General features: G+C 34.0%; 1 pseudogene across 1 annotated transcript; it reads left to right on the top strand.

Moving 5' to 3' along the window:
- Positions 1 to 370: 370 nt before the first annotated feature.
- Positions 371 to 3757, top strand: LOC145067260 (uncharacterized; annotated as a pseudogene). The gene is made up of 7 exons (XR_013688826.1): positions 371 to 1139; positions 1277 to 2014; positions 2093 to 2180; positions 2253 to 2352; positions 2528 to 2614; positions 2913 to 2973; positions 3046 to 3757. The product of XR_013688826.1 is annotated as an uncharacterized LOC145067260 (transcript).
- The last annotated feature ends 11652 nt before the right edge of the window (positions 3758 to 15409 follow it).

The raw sequence follows: 15409 nt of genomic DNA, 5'->3' as shown, positions 1-15409 counted from the left end.
CACCTTCTGCGACGGAATTAGCGACGGAACCCTTCTGTAGCTAATTAGCGTATGTTTTTCGAGGTATCAGCTACGTATTTCACAAAATCCTTCAACTAAGCTAGTTTTAGAAATTTAGTGATGGGTTATCGAGGGCTTAGCGACAGATTGATCTAACTTTTTCAACAAAAAGAAATCCCTTGCTAATCTGTCGCAAGTTAAATATTTTTAGCTAGAGAACAACGACATATTTCTTAAAAACATGAGTTTTTTTATTGGGCCTCGCCAATCGATCGCTGAAAGGCCCACACTTTTTTTTCTCATTCCGCTCTCTTTTCTTTTTTACGTTCACTCATTTTAGTTTCATTCTGTCTGAAAGCCCTAAACACGATTTCCTCCCAAAGCCCTAAATCGCAATGCATTGACTCAATTCCATCCTCCGCCATGGAAATCACCTCCGCCACGGTCCACCTGCATCGCCTCTCTTACCTATATCGCCTCTCACTGAAGTTTACTTGAAGCAACGCTGAAGAGCATCCGTGTGGCTTTCCTCTCGGTCTGTCTCCCTTCCTCGTTCACTCGTGGTTTCCTGCCAACGCCTTTTGATCTGTTGGTTGCTAGAAAACTATGATGGTTATCCCATTCAAGCTCTTATTCTTACAAATCTGATTAACTTTGAGGTAATTTTGAACTTTTGTGGATGAATTGCATAATTTTAGGCCATTGTTATGTGTTATATGTGTTAGATGATAGTACTAGCTGTGAATTGATGTTACAATTGATGAAATTTGATTAAATTTGAGGTAATTTTGGATGAAATTGCTATGAATATAATTTAGGTGTCACAGAAGAAGGTGCCACTTCCTGAAAGGGTAAAAGTCTATCCCCTGTTAATTGAAGTCTTAATTCTATTGATTAAAATAATAGTGTTATATAGCCTAACACTTTATATGATTAGATATTTGCTTGTGTCATCAAGGATTGTAATTTTGTAACTTCGTTTCTTATAAACATTCCATTCGATTTTCAGTTTTGTTATTCCTGATTTCCTGACATCCCTAGACGTTGCCAGAGCTGGAAGGGCTTTGGCGCCGACGACCCTATTTGTGCGTTTGAAATTCTTGAAATTCGCATTGTGAAAACGTCAGAATCGAATGAAGGTAAACATCGGACATCTTATTTGGAAATACCATGCATTTAGGCTTTAGCGTTGGATAATACTCTTATTTCAATGTGGAAATAGAATCTATCAAGAATCACTGGTTCGATCACGCTTAATTGTCAATGCATATTTTAGGTTTTTTGGATTTTGGGTAGCGAGTGAGGATAAAGAGAGCTGGTGGAAACTTTATCAATCGCCATTGTAGGTTTCATCGTTTTCGATAGGGAACAAAAGCAAGGAGTTCTCAGTTATATATTTGGTCAGTACTTTCACATTACTTAAATCTAACTAAAATGATTTTGAAGTTATGAATCTTGACTGTTAGTATCATAGAAACATCTCTGATTGCAAAAACAAAACGTTTTTGTTTAAACTTTGCCTTACATTATTGTTTTAATGCTAAAATTAAACACAGAAAGCACATCTTTATTCAAGATTTTTCAAAGTTCATTTGTTTGCTCAAGCATAGTGTCATTCAATGGTTACAAAAGCAACTCAGTCGCTAAATCTTGAAGGATACCATTTGTAACATTTGTTCTATAAGGTTTCATGAAGCAATCAAAATATCCTTTCGAAGTAGCATTTGAGGAATTAGATGAATCCCTGGTTGATTCCCCTGACTCTCATGATGATATTGTGGCTCAAACTCTATCATCAAAACCAAATATCAACTCCCAAAGAGATGATTTGGAAAACAGTATTCATCCTTTAAACCAACCAAAATCAAGAGTTAGATTGACCTCAACTTCAGCAGTCATCCCAACCAATTAGAAGACACAAAGAAGATGACGATGAGGAAGAAGAGGAAAACATGGATGTTGAACTTGGAAAATTCCCATCTACAGGAGACCCCGACAAAATGGCCAAAATGCAGTAAGTTTACATATATGTCCTTCAAAGTCACTTTTAATATCAGAAATAATAATATAAGTTTTTATATACATGTTCCAGGTCAATATTATCACAGTTCACTGAGGAACAAATGAGTAGGTATGAATCTTTCAGAAAATCTGGATTTCAGAAATCAAACATGAAAAGGGTATTTCTCGTTTTCTCTCTAATTGAAAAATGAGTATGAACGAATGAAGCCTAATAATACTTCTTTATGTAGTTATTAGCCAGCATTACTGGAAGTGCCAAGATTTCAATGTCAATGACTATTGTCGTATCCAGGATAGCAAAGATTTTTGTTGGTGAAATTGTTGAGACAGGTACACTGTATACTGTGTTTGACATGATTGCCCTTGTCATTGTTAATGATTGTAAATAAAAAATGAATTGTGATATTTGCAGCGAGGGTAGTGATGACAGAGAGAAAGAAGACAGGGCCAATAAGGCCGTGTCACAAAATCTATCTAACATCTTATATTCATGTTTTAATTGTAGGTTGTGTATGAACACATGAAGTATGCGGGGAGATGGATAATAAAGATGTGAAATTGAGGCTAAACATCAACAAATGTGAAAATTGTGGTAATAAATAATGTTAACTATTTTTAAATAGTTTAAGTGAATGAAAAATACTAAAAAGAGTTAATTGTGTTGGCATTTGCTAATGAGATTGGGATTCCATTCCTTGAAACAAGTGCTAAAAGTTCCACCAATGTGGAAGAAGCTTTTATGGCTATGAGTGCTGAAATTAAAAATAGGTTTTTTATTTCAATTCTTTATAATCATAAAAATTAAAAAGAAAACAACAATCATAATAAGAGTAAAGTATGTTGCTATTTATTACAATTTGCACTGATAAAATTTGGTGAATTATATCCAGGATAGCAAGTCAACCGTTAATGAACAATGCTAGACCTCTTACTTTTCAGATCCGAGGACATGTAAGTTTAATTTCTAATCCAATAGATTGTAGTTAATTTTTTATGCCCGATCTTATAATTGATTCCATGCAGTAAAAGAGGAGTCAAGAAGAAAGTTCTTAAAGTTCCTTTAATAGAACATAAGGTAACTTTCTTCCTTTCTTTCCCCTTTATTATTTATATATTTTTTTAAACCATTTACCTCACATTTATATATAGTGAATTCTCTATGTGTTGACCAAGGTTTGACTGCTCTTCAATGTTGTAACTCTATCTTCAAATTATGGGAAAATCTTTTTTTTTTGAGGATTATTTTATCTTTTTTATGTGTTTAGACATTGTCCAAGTTTCAATATATCTGCTGCCAACTAGGACAAGTGAGTTCTTTAAAGATTCATTCTGTTACCTTTTTTATTCCCTTTTTTTGTCCATTCCATTCCGTCTGACCACATGTTGGGTGTATTTGTAACTCAAAATTTTAGTTGATGTCAAGACCAGTTTGATGTTTATTATCATTTGCTTTTTAGTTGGAATCGAAATTTAATTCTATTCCAGTCCCACATTTGGTTTCAAATGAGTAGACACTACTCTCATTTTCATCAAATGAAAAGCATTGCTTCCATCAAAGACCAAGCAACCAAGTCTCCTTCCATTGCAGGAAAAACTAAGTCGAAATTGGTTCTCCTAATTCCATGGGATTGAACGGGAATTGGAATCCAATTCCATTATGATCCTTCTTTTGGATGCATTATACTTTGAAATTAAATATCAATCAATGTTAAACTTTGATATTTGATGTTTATGGATGTTTTGGTAAACTTTGATTGTTAGATTCTTTTGGTATTTTATTGTTAAAGTTTTGGTTTAGATTGCATAATTATTGGATGTTTTTGGTATTTAAATGTTAATATTTGTTTTGGGATTATATAATAATTTGATCTTTTGGTATTATTTTGTTTTATATTCAAAACGATATTATGTATTTGCAAGAGATTAGCTACGGAAAGAAAAAAAAAATCACATCTTAAATTTACTAAAGATCAATGACGGAAAGAAAAAAAAATCATATCTAAAGTTTGAGAGGGATTAGCGACAGATTAAAAAACAGATATAAAGGCTTGCAAGGGATTAGCGATGGAATATTGTTATTAGGTTTTGTCGCTAATGTCTAAAATAACAGTATTAAGTGCCATTTTGCAACTGATATTCTGTCGCTAAGGTCGTCGCAAGAGAAAACTAAGCCGTCAGTAAATCCCTCGCTAAGTCATTAGCCACCCTTTAATTGGCTATGGAGTAAATTTGTGGTTGATCTGTCGCAAATGATCTTTAGCGACGAGTTTGCGACGGATTCGTCCGTCTCTAAAACTCTTGTTTCTAGTAGTGAATATATGCATGAACAGTTAACTTCTAATTAATGTGTTGTAGCATATTATTTTTCTTCCATTCCATGCATCTTCAACATGGATTATAATAAGAAAAGTTTTCACATGTTTTATTTTAATATACCAGCAAGGTCCATTAAATAATTATTTTCTTAGATAAAATTTTAAACAATAAACATGCGATAAGAATTAGGTTTTAAGGATTATACATGTGACTTCATTATAAATTAATTATTTTTGTTATCGTATATCTATTTATTTTAATTGATCGTTGGAAGCACCATGATAAAAGTTCAACGTTTTTTTTTATTTATTAATTTGCAACATAACCTTAAAAAAGGAGAGATTCTGATATTTTTTAGAGTGAGTTACAGAAATGGTCATTGTTGTTTGCTCCAATTTGTAGGTTTGATCTAATCTTTGAAAAGTTGATAGGTTACGTCTCTATGGTTTCAAACAGTTACAATATTGGTCCATTTCGGCTAACATTGTCCATAACCTATTGTTTAGCCGTGTAAAAAGACAAATTTACTTTTTTTCCATTTTTGTGTTTTGTGTTTTGTTATTTACATATATAAGAGGCACCACATCATCATTACCATCACCGTCATCACCAAGATCAATACAAAAAGAAAACTATAAAATTCTTTTGTTAGACCTCTGTTTCATATATCCTATAAATACAATTCAAGAAACCCTCCAAAACCTTAGCAACCAAGGCAAGAATTTGGGTTTATAAGGTTCAAAACACATTGAACATGACAAAATATACAACCAAGCCTCCGAATTCAATGTTTGAACCCCATTTACATTTAACATGAGAAAACCTTTTTCATTGTCCATTGTCATTTTTGTCATCTCCTTTATGAACCCCCACTCCCACCCTACCTACCGTTAGACCAGTCAATAGAGCGGGTTTGGAGCGAATCACCCTTGATCCAAATAGTTTAAAAATTTTAAAAACATGACCCGCCCCCTCCAATAACCCTCAGGGTTTTGAGTAATCAAATTCATACCCGTATCCACCGAATTGACGAATACCTGGCCCTTTTACAATATTAAAATTTCATAGTTTTGATGTGTGCCACCAAGTAATATTTATCAAAAAAATATAAAATGTCTTCGGAAATAAATATACATTAATTAATACTCAATATCCAATACAATAAGAATTACATTTTACTTAGACATAAAGTTACATACTTTGGTTTCATATATATATATATATATATATATATATATATATATATATATATATATATATATATATATATATATATATATATATATATATATTAAATTGGGCGGGTTATAAGTGGAGCGAATCAACAATGATACATACCCAACCCATTTAATAAAGGGTAAACGGGTAAACGAATTAAAAATTAAAATACAAACTCGTAAAATTCTTATGGGTTTGAACGAATCAGGGTCATAACTCACTCCATTAACAGGTCTACCTACCATCCACCACTTAGTACTGTCACCAGTCATCCACCACTATATTCTCCTCTGTCTACCACCACATACTACAACCACATTTATTCTTAAATGCAAACTCATAAATCATGTATATTTACACAATCAATACTATATGAAAAACAAAACAAACACTAATTAAATATAATTTTCATTCTAGATTTAATAAATCAAAAAGTCAATAAAAGCAAAAGAAAAAAACCAAATTTTTATTAGGATATGAACATCAAATTTATCTTCATTCCAAGTTAACTTGAATCCCAAAAATCAAAATCAAATAAACTTAGAAACCACATGAAAAAGAAAAATAAAACTTGAAATCGATTGTGGTTGAGATTTTGGAAAGAATGAACTCACAACCACCACTTGCATCCATGGGGAAGAGACCAAAGAACAGTGGTGACAGATGAACGGGATCCCAACAGTTATTGGTGCATTAGCCGGTGGTTGCGACGATTGTACAGATGACGACAATCTGCCTAGAAAATGAAGGGGCCTCAAAGGTATATATTTTAGGGTGGGAGAAATGAACGATGGGGAAGAGTATAATCACTGATGGATATCGTCTGGTAGGGTGGAAGAGACGGAGAAGTGGTTGAGTTGGTCCCTATAGCTTAATTTTTTATTATTTTTGAGCCAAGAAAAATAGTCATGTTTTAAAAAATCAACAGCTAAATGGTTAGATTTAACAGTAGAATGACCATTGGTGAAATTTCTCTAAACCACGACTCCATGAGGACGCAACCTATCAACTTTTTAAATTAGGGATCAAAACTGAAAATTTAACCAAACCACAGGGACCAAATCTGTAACTCACTTTATTTTTTATGAATAAATAAAATTATAACTGTACATGACGTTGTAGAAAAAGTATGGGAAGAAGGGAAGAAGACAGCATAATAATCAAATCAGTAGTGGCTATAGCGCCCCTCTTTTTAGACAAAACCACGTCCGCATGACTAAGACATTATCTCATCCCGTCTTTCCTTCCTTTAGTTTTAACATTATCTATATCAATATTACTGTGCATACTAAACATATATGAAATGAAACCACCATTTTAAGTTTTTAACTAGTCGTATGTTACTTTAACAAAAAGACGAACTCGTTATTTATTTTCTGTGGTTTATCAGATTATTTAAAATTAATAAAATATTATAATGCTGTGCTGGTATTTCAATCTTCACATCTTAATTCAATATATATATATATATATATATATATATATATATATATATATATATATATATATATATATATATATATATATATATATATATATATATATAATTTCAATAGAGAAACATTATTAATTAAAGAACCAAGGAACCAATCCAAAGCGTCGAAATTTAAAGCGATCAACGGCAAAAGGAAAGGTTGTAGACGTTTACAATGGACGCACATGCACCAGATTATAACAAAACTAATTTTTTTTAAAAAAAAATTTTAGGCCATGTTTTTTATCGAAAAAAAACCGAATATATCGTTGTTCACGATTTTTCGTCCTCTTTCCATAAAGATCCATGATAATATATAAAAAACAATTTTTTTTTCGAAAAAAAACTCACTTCATTTTCTTTGTTGAAAAGTTAAAGTCTATTTTTTTATAGAAAAAAATTAATAAATATATCAAAATTCATACTTTTTTGGTACATTTTAAACATAGATTTATATTCATGTTTTAAAAAAAAATGACATTTCAGTTCAGATTCACATTATGAACCTTCTAAGATTCACAATGTGGATAATCGTAAGTCAGCTTCACTATGTGAATCTGAACTGATCGAACTTTTTCACATTATGAATGTTAAAAATTGAAATATTTACAGTTTAAAGTCACAATGTGAATCTACACTGATCGATGTTTTTTTTAGTTGGTGTTGATGTTTATTAATAGAGTAAAAAAATTAATTTTTTTAGTATAGTTAGTTATTTTTTTTAAATAAACTTAAATATTGAAAAAACTAATAAAATAAAGTGAGTTCCTTAATTTTATATATCAAGATGGTTCTCTATAGAAAAGAAGACGAAAAATCGAGAAAAACGGTTTATTTGGTTTTTTTTTCGATAAAAAATGTGGCCTAAAAAAATTTTAAACGAAAAAAAGAGGGGAGTTTTTTGGTAAGGAGGTGAATTTTTTGGTATAATCCAGTGTGTGTGCGTCCAATTTACAAATGCATATCTATTTCCTTGGCCGTTGATCATTATGATTTCCGACGCTCACGATTGGTTCCTTGGTTTCTTGTTAATTATGGTTTTCTATTGAACCAATATATATATATATATATATATATATATATATATATATATATATATATATATATATATATATATATATATATATATATAGGTCCAGGTTCATTTGAGACCATGCTAATTTTATGAGACCGTGAGACCAAACCTAAAAATAATTTCAAAATAAAAAATAAAAAGAAAATCAAAAAATTCTTTTTTTTTAATTATTATTTTCGGAACTTTAATTACCTAAATAAATAAAAATAATAGAAAATAAAAAAAATTCTAATAAAATATTATTCTGTAAATATTTTAATGTGATTTTTAGAATATTAGAATATTCTACTAGATTTGTCAGATATGTAGAATATTATAATATTCTATTAGAATATGTAAAAAAAGTGTATTTTTTTTTTATTTTTTTGGGTATTTTTTTATATTTTTCTTAAATATAAATTCTGAAAATAATATTTGAACTTTTTTTTTTCAAAAATTTTCAATTATTTTGCATTTTAAAAATGTTTTTTTTATCTAGTAAATGAATGGCTAGGATTGCGTCTCACGGTCTCACAAAATTAGGTCGTCTCATATGAACCTAACCTATATATATATATATATATATATATATATATATATATATATATATATATATATATATATATATATATATATATATATATATCCTCCTTAATAAATGAAGGTTTTTTTGCCACGTGCCAATCTCTCATTAGTTTTGACACTTGTCATTTTGTGGTATTTTTGAAGTAATATTATCTACTTGTCAATTTTTGGTTTGTTTCAATTTTTAAATCCAAAGTCATATACCCATATATGTAAAGTATTAAATATCATATATATATATATATATGATATTAAATCGCAATAAATACGTTTATTCCATTCTTATTTTAAAATTGTACATTAAAAAATAATTTCTATTTACATTTTAATTTAATGTTTATTTTTTTTAAATTAGCCCGTGTAATACACGGGTCTCACACCTAGTATATATATATATATATATATATATATATATATATATATATATATATATATATATATATATATATATATATAGGAAATGATCAAATGAGAACACCTAAAAGGTTGAGAACGCGAGAACAATTCTGGACCAATCAATATATAAGGGCATATTAGTAATTGTATATTTTAATTAAATTAAAATAAAATAAAATTCAATCAAATTCCCTTAAATTTAGGAGTAGTTACCAAAAAAGAAATAAATATTCAATTTTTTATTTTTCTTATTAATGGAATATAAAAAACATTTTTACCAAAATTTATCTTAAAACTGAATTTTTTCCTTCTATTTCACGGTTTTTTTTTTCAAAAAAATGAATAGAAATCGAACCCTAAATTAATACATTTGTATTCACAAATGATTTTTTTTTTCAAAAAACCTGATACTTCTCCAATCACAAATGAATACACATCAATTTACAAGTAATCCAATTCCGGTTTTTAATCGACTTAAAAATAAAATGAGTGTAAAAATTATCATTTTTTCATAAAAAGAATACCTCTAATCATAAATAAATACATTCATTAACACATGATTACACTGCTATTCACAAATGAATACACTGCTATTAACAAATGAGTTACCTGTTATTCACAAATGAATAAATGAATACCTCTAATCATAAATAAATATATTCATTCACACATGAATGCACTGCTATTAATACACTGCTATTAATAAATAAATAAACATTTTAACATTAATGAATTCATCCAAATATAATATAACTTACATCTAAAAAAATATCGAACACAATACAATTTTTCATTCTCATCTAGCTCAACTTTACCATTTGGTTTCCCATCAACTTTAGGAATAACTTTGATGTTGAGATCAACCACGGAGCTAGAAGCTTCAACAATTCGAGCATAAGACTTTTTGCTAACATCATTGACAATAGTAACCATTGGGATGATTTTGATTTGGAATCATTATCAACAATCATCGGCTCATTATCCCATTTAAGATCCAAAAAACTAACTCCATGTTTCATTTTCAAATTAGTCCCAGTATCTGATCCCATCTTCACGTCATCATTTGAACCCTTATTTATTACTTCATCATTACCACTACCAGAATGCTTCACAATCTTTATAGGAATAAGAATCATAACATGAGATGTTTCATGAACAGGGGACGTACCAGGAATTTTACCCAAATACCCTTAGCATGGATTCCAGCATTCAAAGAAGGAGGCGACGAAGGTTGCGAACTGTCAGCCATGGATTGGGAAGAATTGAACCCTTTAACCATATCAGAAGTAGCTTGTATCAAAACGAATCCATTTTCTTCCACCAAATCAACATTCTCCTTGCCATATCTCGATTTGATTACATCTCTAACCCCATCGCGCAAAACATACTTTGAACCTTCCTCTTCACCAACAAAACAGAGAATCGATTGATTAAATGAAGCGTAACATATGTTGGTTGTTGTCATCGGAAGCCACGATACCAAAGGGTGTATCTATGTGTGTGTTCGTGTGTTGTTGGAAGGGCCAAGAAAGAAAGTGGATGAACATCAAAAGAAATTGAAGTTGAGACTGGTTAAAATGGAAGCAATCAGGTCCGATGAACAAAAATCGAGTTGTAGGAGCGCTCTTCTGCTGATTCTATGGCGTCCTTCGGCTCTGATATGTTCTATGAGTTAAGGTGGTGAGATGAATAAGTCTATGAGATTAGGTCAACAAAATAAAGCAACGTAGAGTAATTATAGGAGTTTACAAAATTAGGGTAATGCTTATTTACCTTAATAGCCTTTATAATTTTTTTAATTTAAAATTTAAAATTTAAATGTATTAATAATTAGAAAAATAATAATTAATAATAGTCACACATCTTAACTTTTTAGGTGTTCTCATTTGATCCTACTCCTATATATATATATATATATATATATATATATATATATATCCAGCGATCCCTTTCTCAAACATCCCATATCGTAAAATCCAGCGATCTATAAGGAATTTGGATCTGTTTTTTTCTAAGTAGAGGAATTATACGGTTGAAAGGGATGGTGAGTGCCCTGGGATTCACAGACAGATGTGGAGTCGTAACAAGGTAGCCGTATCGAGGGCGCGGCTGGATTGAATCCTTTCATTTCAGGGGGGGAGCTAATGCTTGTTGGGTATTACCATGGAAAGTAAGGATGTTTAATTTGGTGATCGTGATAGGGATGAAGATCTCGATTATTCAGATTATGATCTCGATCTAGCCGACTCTGTTTATTCAGTAGATCTGGCCGGTTGAACGCTTTCTAGCAGCACCAAAAGCTTGGGTAGTGGGATGGGGGTGAAACCTGTTCTGGCTCTTGGTTTATGAAATCCCGATTTGAAGACTAAGGCCCTTCTTCTCTTCTTCTTGTGAGCTAGTAGCAGTTTTATCAGTTTAGATAGTTAGGGAGTCTTCCATTGAAATGAAAGTTTAAAAAGGCAAGCTGGGGAAGACAAGTTAGCGCTCTCCTCTTCTGGCTAGTTAGTTTGAAAGCAGCAGTCCTTTACTTAGGCAAGCTAGCCAGTTAAGTTATATGAGTAATTGAGTAATAAAGGAAGAATTACACTCGAACAAATGTGAGAGGTTATGTAATAGGGTAGGCAGGAATTGTCATTTGAGTGCTTTACGAAGGGTCTTTTTAATTCCTTCAACAACTCAAGCAACGCTCATAGAGTCTTGTTGAGCAGCTGAATAGCCTTCTCCTATCTTAATTGAATAGTTTCCCCTTCGTAATATCTTTACTCAAAAGAAAAGAGCTCCCACCGCCGATTGTAGATTGAAGTGAGTACCTCCTCTTGTCGACTCTGAACGAATGCTAGCATGGTGCGGGGCAGTCGGATTCTATTCCCTCTCAGAGGCCATAAAATTAGAGTCCTCGGGGAAGCCTTCTCTATTCACTTTTTACCCGAAAAGAGGGAATCGAAGCACTATAGCTCTGCTCAAACGTCCCTTTATTTGGGGTTCACATGTGCTTTTCGATACTGTAGGGGTGACTTAACACCAACCAAGTTCAAGTTTTTCAACCCTTAGCACTAATATGTACTAAGGCTAAGGAGAAAGAAAGTGATTTGTTACATCTTTTCTTATCTTGAAAAAGTCTTAAAAAGAAGAGATTTCTCTGTTATGTTAAATAAACGAGTTTGCTTCTTTATTCTTAGTTTACTCTTAGTAGATTCATTGAATAACTTCTAGTCTTTTTCTATTCTATTTTTATATAAAAGAGTTCCAAGTACCATAGCATTGCTAGTTCAGACTAAGATTATAAAACCTTCAATATAGTTGAATCGTTAGATGAATGTTCCCGGTATTGACAATCTTTCATAGGAAGAGCTGTCATCTCTATCTTCCATCATCCATTCCCTGTAATCAGTCCTAGGATCCAAGGCACTAATGCTAAGGCTCAGATTCATACCCAGAAGAGACTAGACTGCTATTAAGCGGTTAAGGTAGAAGATCTCAAATCATTAGCTTCGGTGAACAAGATCAAATAGCTCCTCTTTCAGGTTATAAACTAGAACTTGCACGATAAGAGTTTCGGAGTGAGGCGAGGGGCTCCTCTCAATCGACGAAGGCTTGAGTCCCCTACGGCCAGTACAATGCGCTAGTCGCATCTTCTATAAGGCTGGCATCTAATATAAAGAAAGTTGTCCTTGTGGACTCTGTCTTATCTTTTTTTTATTAACTATATTCATGCTTCATGAAAAAAAATGAAGCAATCCGCTTCGCACCTTTATCCCTTTCTTTTTTGGGGGAAAATGCATTCTCACAACTTCCTATTGAATCAAAAAAATGCCTACACCCATGCTCTCTGGAAAAGTCTTCTCCAGAAGTTTTATACTAAGCCCACTTATTCTTATCCCCCTGTGGCTGCCTTTGCTTTTCCCACAATCACAAGCCCACTAGGCATAAAGAAAACAGAGGATCCCCGTGCCAAAGCAGGCATCTTTCTTGGCTATCCTTTTGGCCAAATATTTTCTCTCTCATATATGATTCTTCTTTCAAACCATTTACACTTCCAGGAGTATCAGCGCAGCTTCGATAGGACAAGGTTTGAAGAGCTCTTACGCGGGAAGTCTTTCGCTCTCTCTTATTCAGTTCGAATCCTCAGTTATTTGATAAAGCTAAATTTGAGAATAGAATAAAGAATCGAATCATAGAGTTAAGATCTCTACCGAAAAGGAGAGGAGAACAAATCAAGATCGACTGACTTACAGGAAAGAAGCGAAACTCGACTGCTTGGACAGAGTGGGATAGATCTATTGCCAGAGGTGGAGACGGATAGATAGCTAGACTTCCAAGTTGCGGCACGAAGTAGTGAAGACTGTTCAGTTAGATTTTTCAGATGCTGGAGTGAGTTCTTGAGAAAGAACAGAACTAGACTTCAAAGGATAAGTCGGAAGAAGATCAACCGAGAGTCCCCGGCTTTCATATGCTCTTTATAAAGTAGTTTGAGGGCCTTAAGAAAGGTAGACCGTCGGGGTAAGGAAAGGGTCGATGTACATTGATTTTTCATATATAGAGAGATTCCCCTGTATAGCTAGCCTTCTTCTTCAGCAGATACTCTGCGTAGTATACCTATGGGCGGTACATTTAATCAAACAAAGCCTCTCGACTTGCTTGTTGGTTCGCGGGTCTGCTTCTCTTTTGATCCGCGGTCTGCCACCGATAGGTGGCCGATCGTGTTTCTTGAGAGGGTTGTATCCAAGTTATTCGATCAGGATTTATCCGAAGCGGTTAGTTTCCTGTTATCTTATCTGGTGGTGAATTTGATGCCCCGTGGGTGACGACCCCGGGCTCTACTGTCAGATTTCTGAGTGGGTACCCGTTGGGCTATCTTGGCGCATGGCCTCTTTTCGCGTTGTCCCACCACCTAATTATTTGGTGGTGTGCAGAACTTGTGTACCCGGGAAGGGTGTTTACCAACTACGTCGTCCCCGGGGATGACGTAGTAATCGCGGATGAGAATGTCGCGACCCGTTACAAGGAGTCCCTTGACCTCCTGCAGGTGGTTATTTCGAAAGAGAAATCACTAATATCAAGGAGTGGGTCCGCGGAATTCGCGAATAACTTTAGGGTTCGAGATTTGACAGTCGATCTCCCCCCGGTATCCATTAAAAAGCGTTATTAAACACTTTCCACCCCTACGGGTTGATGGCTGTTGCTCACCGTTATTCGGTGCGTGATTTCCATTTGCTTTGTAGGCTGGGTGGAGCTGGATATCGTGTTCTTGCAAGGCTAGACCATAGGCGCCCAAGGCGGTATTCCCATCTTGTGGTTATGGGGCTAAAATTGCTCTCTCCTTCTTACCCGCTTGATTTCTGGTTGGGTAAGGGACGACCACTTAGTCCAGAAGCTCATGGGCGTTTGGTGAGACTCCTTCGAGCCAAACTTAAGCCCCGGGAGCTGATATTGCCCCCCGATGAGCTGTTCGAGACTGAGGAATCTAGATATTTCCTGGAGTACTCTCTCCTTTATGGATGGATGTGCCAGTGGTTAAACTACCTTAAATGGTATCACCTTACCGCACTTTCCCCTTGGGTTACCCTCGAGGAACTGTTTAGCGGTCCGGTTGTCTCGCACTCCTGGAGGATGGTCGCGGTGGACGAAGACCTTGTTCGCTTCTCTCTGGAAGTTGTTTATAGAAGTGCGCTTTTCAAGTTCATTAATCAGGCTGTGAAGTGAAGGTCACAGGGGCTATGAGACCCGGCGTAGTAATTTGGAAGCCCTAGTAGTAAGCAGAAAATGAAAAGCTTATTCATAAGCTCAAGATAGCCAAGATGGAGTAGGGCTAGTCTAAGACAAGACAGACCGATCTATATTCTCTTGCTCGCCTTTACAAGGTTTCCTACTCACTCTATTGAGTTACAGCCGGGTTCTGCAAGGAAGCATCTCGACAGGCCCGCAACCAGTGGTTGATGCCCCACCCGAGCTCTCCATACTCTATTTATCAAGGAGAGTTTTACCAACCCTGCCATCCTAGAACGTTAGCGTACAAGAGGGGCATTTCTCAATTGAGTTAGTCACACATGGAATCTCAGATGTGGAAGTTTTCTTCCGATTTCTTTGGCGTTTAGTTGGCTGCACTCTAGGTCTCACCTAAGATCCTTAGTCTATCCGAGGCTCTCGTTAACTGGGGCACGATAGAACCGATGGTCAGTACCTCTTTACTAGGGAAGGGGTTCCCGGGAGAGAGCTCTGGTTCGTGCACATTAGAAGTAGACATGAGTGGTTGTCTTAGCGCGCATCGGAAAGACCTTGCCTCAGTGCCTTTGAGGGATTCCTTCTCGCTTGCTTGCTGTCTAAGCTCTTCGATCCTGCCCTGC

The sequence above is a fragment of the Lactuca serriola genome, chromosome 1, assembly GCF_051521515.1.
Source record: "Lactuca serriola cultivar US96UC23 chromosome 1, Lser_US96UC23_V15, whole genome shotgun sequence".
Lineage (NCBI taxonomy): Eukaryota > Viridiplantae > Streptophyta > Magnoliopsida > Asterales > Asteraceae > Lactuca > Lactuca serriola.
The sequence above is the reverse complement of the archived record's forward strand: the minus strand, read 5'-3'. Positions and strand labels throughout refer to the sequence as shown.